This window comes from Misgurnus anguillicaudatus, chromosome 20 (assembly GCF_027580225.2).
Source record: "Misgurnus anguillicaudatus chromosome 20, ASM2758022v2, whole genome shotgun sequence".
Taxonomy (NCBI): domain Eukaryota; kingdom Metazoa; phylum Chordata; class Actinopteri; order Cypriniformes; family Cobitidae; genus Misgurnus; species Misgurnus anguillicaudatus.
This window is the reverse complement of record NC_073356.2, coordinates 10,550,531-10,556,530: the sequence shown is the minus strand read 5'-3', so window position 1 is coordinate 10,556,530 and position 6,000 is coordinate 10,550,531. Positions and strand designations below refer to the sequence as shown.

Sequence of the window (6,000 nt, the reverse complement as noted above, 5' to 3'; positions counted from 1 at the left end):
GTCTCCATATGGAGGATTGTTTGTGAGGGCTGCACCCCAACGTTTCATTCACACAGTCGTATTTAAATCCAACGCCCCAGGGGTCTCAGAGCACTGTTAGGGCAGATTGTAATAGAAAAAATAGCCATAAAAAGGTGTAAGAGTGATATCAGCTTCTGACATCACGGACAGAGATACGGGTATAATAGACGACATGTGAATGGTGATTGAGAATGTGTGCAGGATTACAGAACTGTCTGAAGCTGAATTAGCACAGTTATAAAAACTTAACATCAACAAAGTATTAGTCATTTTATTTTTTTGAATTGTATACACATTTACATACGTGATCACACATTCATGCATCTGCCAAAACTTTTAGTGCATGTATGAAGTCCTCTTAAGATTTTCAAGCAAAGGCTATTTGCTTATACAATATGCATTGTTTAGTGTATTAAAGGTGCCGTAGAATGTAAAACTGTATTTACCTAGGCATAGATGAATAATAAGAGCTCTGTACATGGTATTGACATATCGTGAGCATCAAACACTATTTGTAGCTGCACTGGTTCAATAAAATAATGCCCACGCATCGTACTGATGTCGTTTGAATTTATTTACACGCTTTCTCACTCGCTCTCTCTTCAGACACCGTGAAAACTATAAAAAATATAAACATATAATATTCAAATACACATCTCACAGTCATAATAAACATCCACAAAACGCAATCCTTTCATAATTAGTCCCAATCACGACATTACAATGCACAATACACTTATATACGCGACGATATATACAAATACATAACATATCTTACATAACAGCACATGAACAACATTTTAACATTTATCACAATAGTAACAGTTACCGTGTGCGCCTTTTGAACCACATGCAGATAAATTGTAGTTATTTAAGAAGCCGTTCATATCAGCATGTTAACGTGTCCATGTCGTTGCTACACTCTGACCCATAATTCCATAGTCCCGCGCTAGAACACTGGCGTCACGTGTACATCACGTAGTTTTAAAGAAACATGCACATACACTCTCTTAACATTACATGTTACATTTTTAACCTTCTGTTTAAATTTTCATTAATTGAAATGAACTTGAATTAATAACAAGAAACATTTAAACTGTCTTACAGACATTTACACTATTGTTATGTAAACCTCATGCATGCAAAGAACCGCTGAAAAACAAGTCAATCTCAACATAACACCGACTGTGATGTTACAGTCGTGATGTACGGCACCAACATTAAAATCCACATTAAATTAAGCAAATTCAGGCGTTTTAGACCATACATTTTTTTTTGTTACATACAGCAAACATCTCCTAACTATCTGCTTACTGCCTGACCGCTGATCAAACTGTAAAAAAATGTGATCTCTGTAGACAGCCCAGGCTCCACAAACTTCAATAACAACAAAGTGGCCAAACCTACCACCACGAAACATAACAGAGTGTTCCAGTCAATAAACGACAAGAAGGATTGGGGCTGGGGGTTGGGCACGTTCATGAAAGCACGGAAGGCAGGGGGAGGAGTTAGCTACGCTCCGTTTGTTTGAAAACAGTTCAAACATCAACAAAAAGTGACGTCACACAGATTTGCTTAGAGCTCCTTTAATAACAATGTTGTTCCAATGTTAAAAACAAAGTTGTGAATGCTGATTTAGCGCTATATGCTAGTTAATGCTATATGCTAACGTTTAGGCTAAAGTTCTACTTTTGATGTTAAGTTTATGTTTTGCAGGTCCATAATGAAAAACACAAACTTACCACTCAGAAACGTCCATTTCCAATTTCCAAATAATTGATTATTCCTCAAAATCTGTATCTTCCTCTGATACAGGCTCAAACCCCTGCTGAAAAAAACAGCATATGTCAGTCCTTCCAGAAAAACGCGGAGTTTTTTTGTGATTGTTGCGGGCAAAAATCCTTGATTTTGCGGCACATTTTCTTAAAAAATGCAATGGAATATGCGGGATATTTATGTAATTTATGCGATGGAATTGCGGGAATTTGCGAAAATTGCGGAACTTGCAAAAACTGCGGAAACTTGCAAAAGCTGCAATGATGTTCACGTCACATAATCACGTCACTTCATAACGTTCCCATGGCAATAGAGGTCACGGCTAAATGCAACATTTTTCAACTTTCTGCTAATATATATGTGACTTTTTGCTACGAAAATGCAGGGATTATGAAATCATGCAAGTCCCGCATATTTTGTGCGTGGAATGTAATTAATGCGGCGAAAGTGCGTCGTATTTGGAAAAAATGCAGCCCCGCATAAATATGCGGACTTTGGCTGATTATGCAATATATGGCGCGATCGCACAATCACGTTTTTCTGGAGGGACTGATATGTTGTGTTTTGGTGCTGGTTTGCTAGTGAACACCAGCTAAACCAGCATCAGCACCAGCATTAGCACCAGCTAAACCAGCACCAGCATCCCATGCTGGTCATACCAGCAAGACCGGCACATGTTGTGTTTTGGTGCTGGTATGCTGGTAACCACCAGCTTAACCAGCATAGACCAGAATAATTCCTATGCTGGTCCATGCTGGTTTGATGCTGTTTTTGTTCAGCAGGCACATTACAAACACACAGAGCTACTGAACTGAACTCCTCTGTAAAACATTATTCATGAGCCTTTCAAATAAGGTATTAATAGACCATTTCAAAATATGTTTTCGACACGTAATGTCAAAATACATATCTGCTGCAGACACTTCAAAGGGGCTTATGATAAAAGTGATGCTCATGTTTGCCATGTATCACATGACACACCAAACACATATTTTGAATTTGCGAAGAGAAGTCACCGGCCACCACTTGTATGTAAAAACTAACATTTTGCAGATTTTGCACATTTATGAGCTCATACATGATTCTGTTTGTAATGCAAAGACGTCTGTTGTAAGGTTCTCTCTCTCTCTCTCTCTCTCTCTCTCTCTCTCTCTCTCTCTGTGTCTCCAAAGGAAGGACAGTTGTCCTTAGAAGGAAGGACAGCAACGGTGAAAGATATTGATGGAGGTGATCGCTAACAAAAACTAGGAGATTAAAGACTGAGGTGACAGAAGAGAGCGATGAAACAGATAAGATAATCAAAACGGGTCAAACAGAACAACACTTCACCCTTGTGAGGTATGGACAGGACAGTATTGAACCGAACAAGCTTGTAAAAGCAATCACACAAAAGAGTCACTTTCATTCCTCTACACTCATTCATTCATTCATTTACTCACTGACTGGCTGCTTTAGGTTGGCCACACACATGAAAATGTTAAGCGTTGTTTTTTGTCCCCTTGACAATTTACACAAAATACACGATTAGTATTTTATCGCAGCAGATTTTTGTTTTTGTCAAAAAGTAAATGATATGTGGTGTCACTGCGATTATTTTGCTGCTCTCAATCGGGTTGGAGCCTCCATGAGCCCAAATCTTAATCTTGAAGACTCTTGATCAGGCTGCCTCTGACATGAAAGCAGCAATAGCCAATGAGAGCGTGCAAGCTTCAACCGGATGTTGCATGCTTTTATAGCTTAAACAAGACACCCACAAACATGACATGAAAGAGGAGTATTAAGTAAGAATATCACCTTGGACAACTTTCGCAACAGTAGAAGTGCTTTTATAATGTCTTATGCAAGAACTACCACAACATTTGTTTTTCTCAAGTCACGTTTGATCTTGCGTTTCTGTGAGATCTCGCATCACTATGAAATCTTTACTTACAGTCATCATCACATGTGCGATCTCGCGCTCTGGTCGAATCATCCAGTGTGCACATTCTGAGAATTATGTTGTTAAAAATCCATTCAAACTGTCCTTACGTCTGTGGTCGCCCATGGATTTTAAATTGTTCAAGATGTAAAAATCGTCCAGTGTGTTTCAGGCATTAGGGTCATGCGGTCACACCAAACATATAGTCTGGGTTTTAAGGACTGGGCCCGGTTGCATAAAGCACCTTAAGTTTTTTCCTTAAGTGTGACACTTAAGGGGTAAATTCCCCTTAACTTCTGTAAGATAATAATTAAAGAGTTTTGCATATAATCCCTTAAACGGTTCTCTTAGGTAAGGGTAATCTTTAAGTGTTTTAAGACAGTGACCCCGGTTTGTTGTTATAAAATACTATCGTTGCCATGGAGACACAACAGAAAAAACTTAAGGGTTTTTCTGCAACACCCTTAAGTTAAAAGGAAACAACTTAAGGGAAAATTACACTTAAGGTGCTTTATGCAACCGGGCCCTGACCTTTTAGGAATCCAATGCCCCTCTGTATAAGTCTGTGTGCATGTATATTAACTGTGCAACTGTTTCATGAAATCAAACATAATCAACCTGATGGATAGTAATGATCATAGCGTCAAAGAGCTCTTAATGTAAACTGAATTTAGTGCTGTGTGTGATTTTAGCAGAGCTGAAATGAAATTTGAGTTAATGAGCATGAGAGAAAGGGAGTTACAACCAAAAGAAAAACACAAATAAGATCTTTTTAAAACCTCAATCCGTTTCCTAAACACAAATGGCATTAAATGAAGAACAACTGAGTGTTTATATTACATCTCCTGCTTCTCGGATGACCCTCCTAAATAAAAGACCCCTCACATGTGCCTCCTCTAAAAAGATCTCGACAGTGTCATGCTGTGCTCAGATTGGACGAGATACCAAAGTCTGATTTCAATGACTTTATCCACACAGTCAGGAACAGCATTTCGCTCTCTAATGCTGTGTATACACACCAGAAGCAAGCTATTTGCGAGTATATTACATACAAAGTCAATGCAAAGACGCGAGAAGACGCGTATTCGTGCAGGGTGATGTGCTATTTTGCACAAAAATATTTCAAATTGAATAAAGAAACACTACACGTTTGCACATAAATATAAACAATCAAGATGGCAAAACCATTGAGCAGTTATGTTTAGACTGACAATGAGGTAGGTTTATTACTACAAGTGACTCTTGACTTTAATGTAGAGATGCACCGAAAAGCAAATTCTTGGCCAAAGCCAAATAAAAAAAAACTTAGCCGAAGGCCGAATACAGAACAATTTTTTTAAAATTTTCCTAATTATTTTGTCAATTTTTTCACCATTGCATAAATTACATTTTCAGAATGTCCTTTTTACTATATTTCACAAAACTGTTACATTTACATTCTACCACAAACGATTCTTGGCTAAACGGATATTAATCAGATCTTCTTATTTTTGCACAAATTCGTATTTTTGTTTATTACTCTGCCTTAAGAAACTTGCAATGATGCTTGCAACAAAAGGCAGCACTAACGCACTAACATAATAATGTTAAGCAGCGAACACGTGTTTGCTTTTTGGTTGAGTACGAGTATATATGAATATCAGCTGATGTCACTCACATCTAAACTTGTCTTCCGCCATTTTGAGTACCTGATGTGGTCGCAAAAGAACTAAAAAGAACTGGACAGCAACAGTACTGAAGAGGCGGAGAGAATAGTCAGAGGCAGCGAGTCTCCGTAATAAAGTAATCCTGAGGGCAGAGAGACACAAGAGCACACCAGGCAGCACAGAGGGACACAGCAGAGTACACAGGTAAAAATGAACTAAGAAAACTAAGACTGAGGGAGAAGGGGAACTAAATAGCAAACCGAGGGAGAGAAATAATTACCAACAGGTGTGGGCGCAGGTGAGAATAATGAGTGGAGGGAGGAGCACCATCGTGAGAGAAGCTCACGTGAAAGCTGTCAAAATACAAAACACACAGACACAAGACAAAACCCAAAGCAAAGCGGTCGATCAGACCGAAATCCGGACACATGTTGTGTTGTGCCTTCTAAGTGTTGTAAAAAAAGTGGTAGTTCGGTAGCAACGGACAGCAACTGGAAGAACGCATCAGGGATTCAGTAGGCATCACACCCTAATGATGATATTTTTTTAAAAGTAGCGTTTCTTTTCATTTCTTTCCATTTCCCGTATACGTAAGAATTATAGACAGTAAAAGATAAGAAATTCGTAAATTTCTAAATC

At 38.5% G+C, this 6,000-nt stretch overlaps 1 protein-coding gene across 2 annotated transcripts in view; it reads left to right on the top strand.

Annotated features, from left to right (window-relative positions):
- The first annotated feature begins 2,969 nt into the window (after nt 1–2,969).
- The window catches only part of fam49al (family with sequence similarity 49 member A, like), a 76,196-nt gene continuing 73,165 nt past the window's right edge, over nt 2,970–6,000 (top strand). For both annotated transcript variants that reach the window (XM_073858091.1, XM_073858093.1), the window contains exon 1: nt 2,970–3,135. The gene's annotated coding sequence lies outside the window, so the exon portion shown is untranslated. The remainder of the gene's footprint in view (nt 3,136–6,000) is intronic.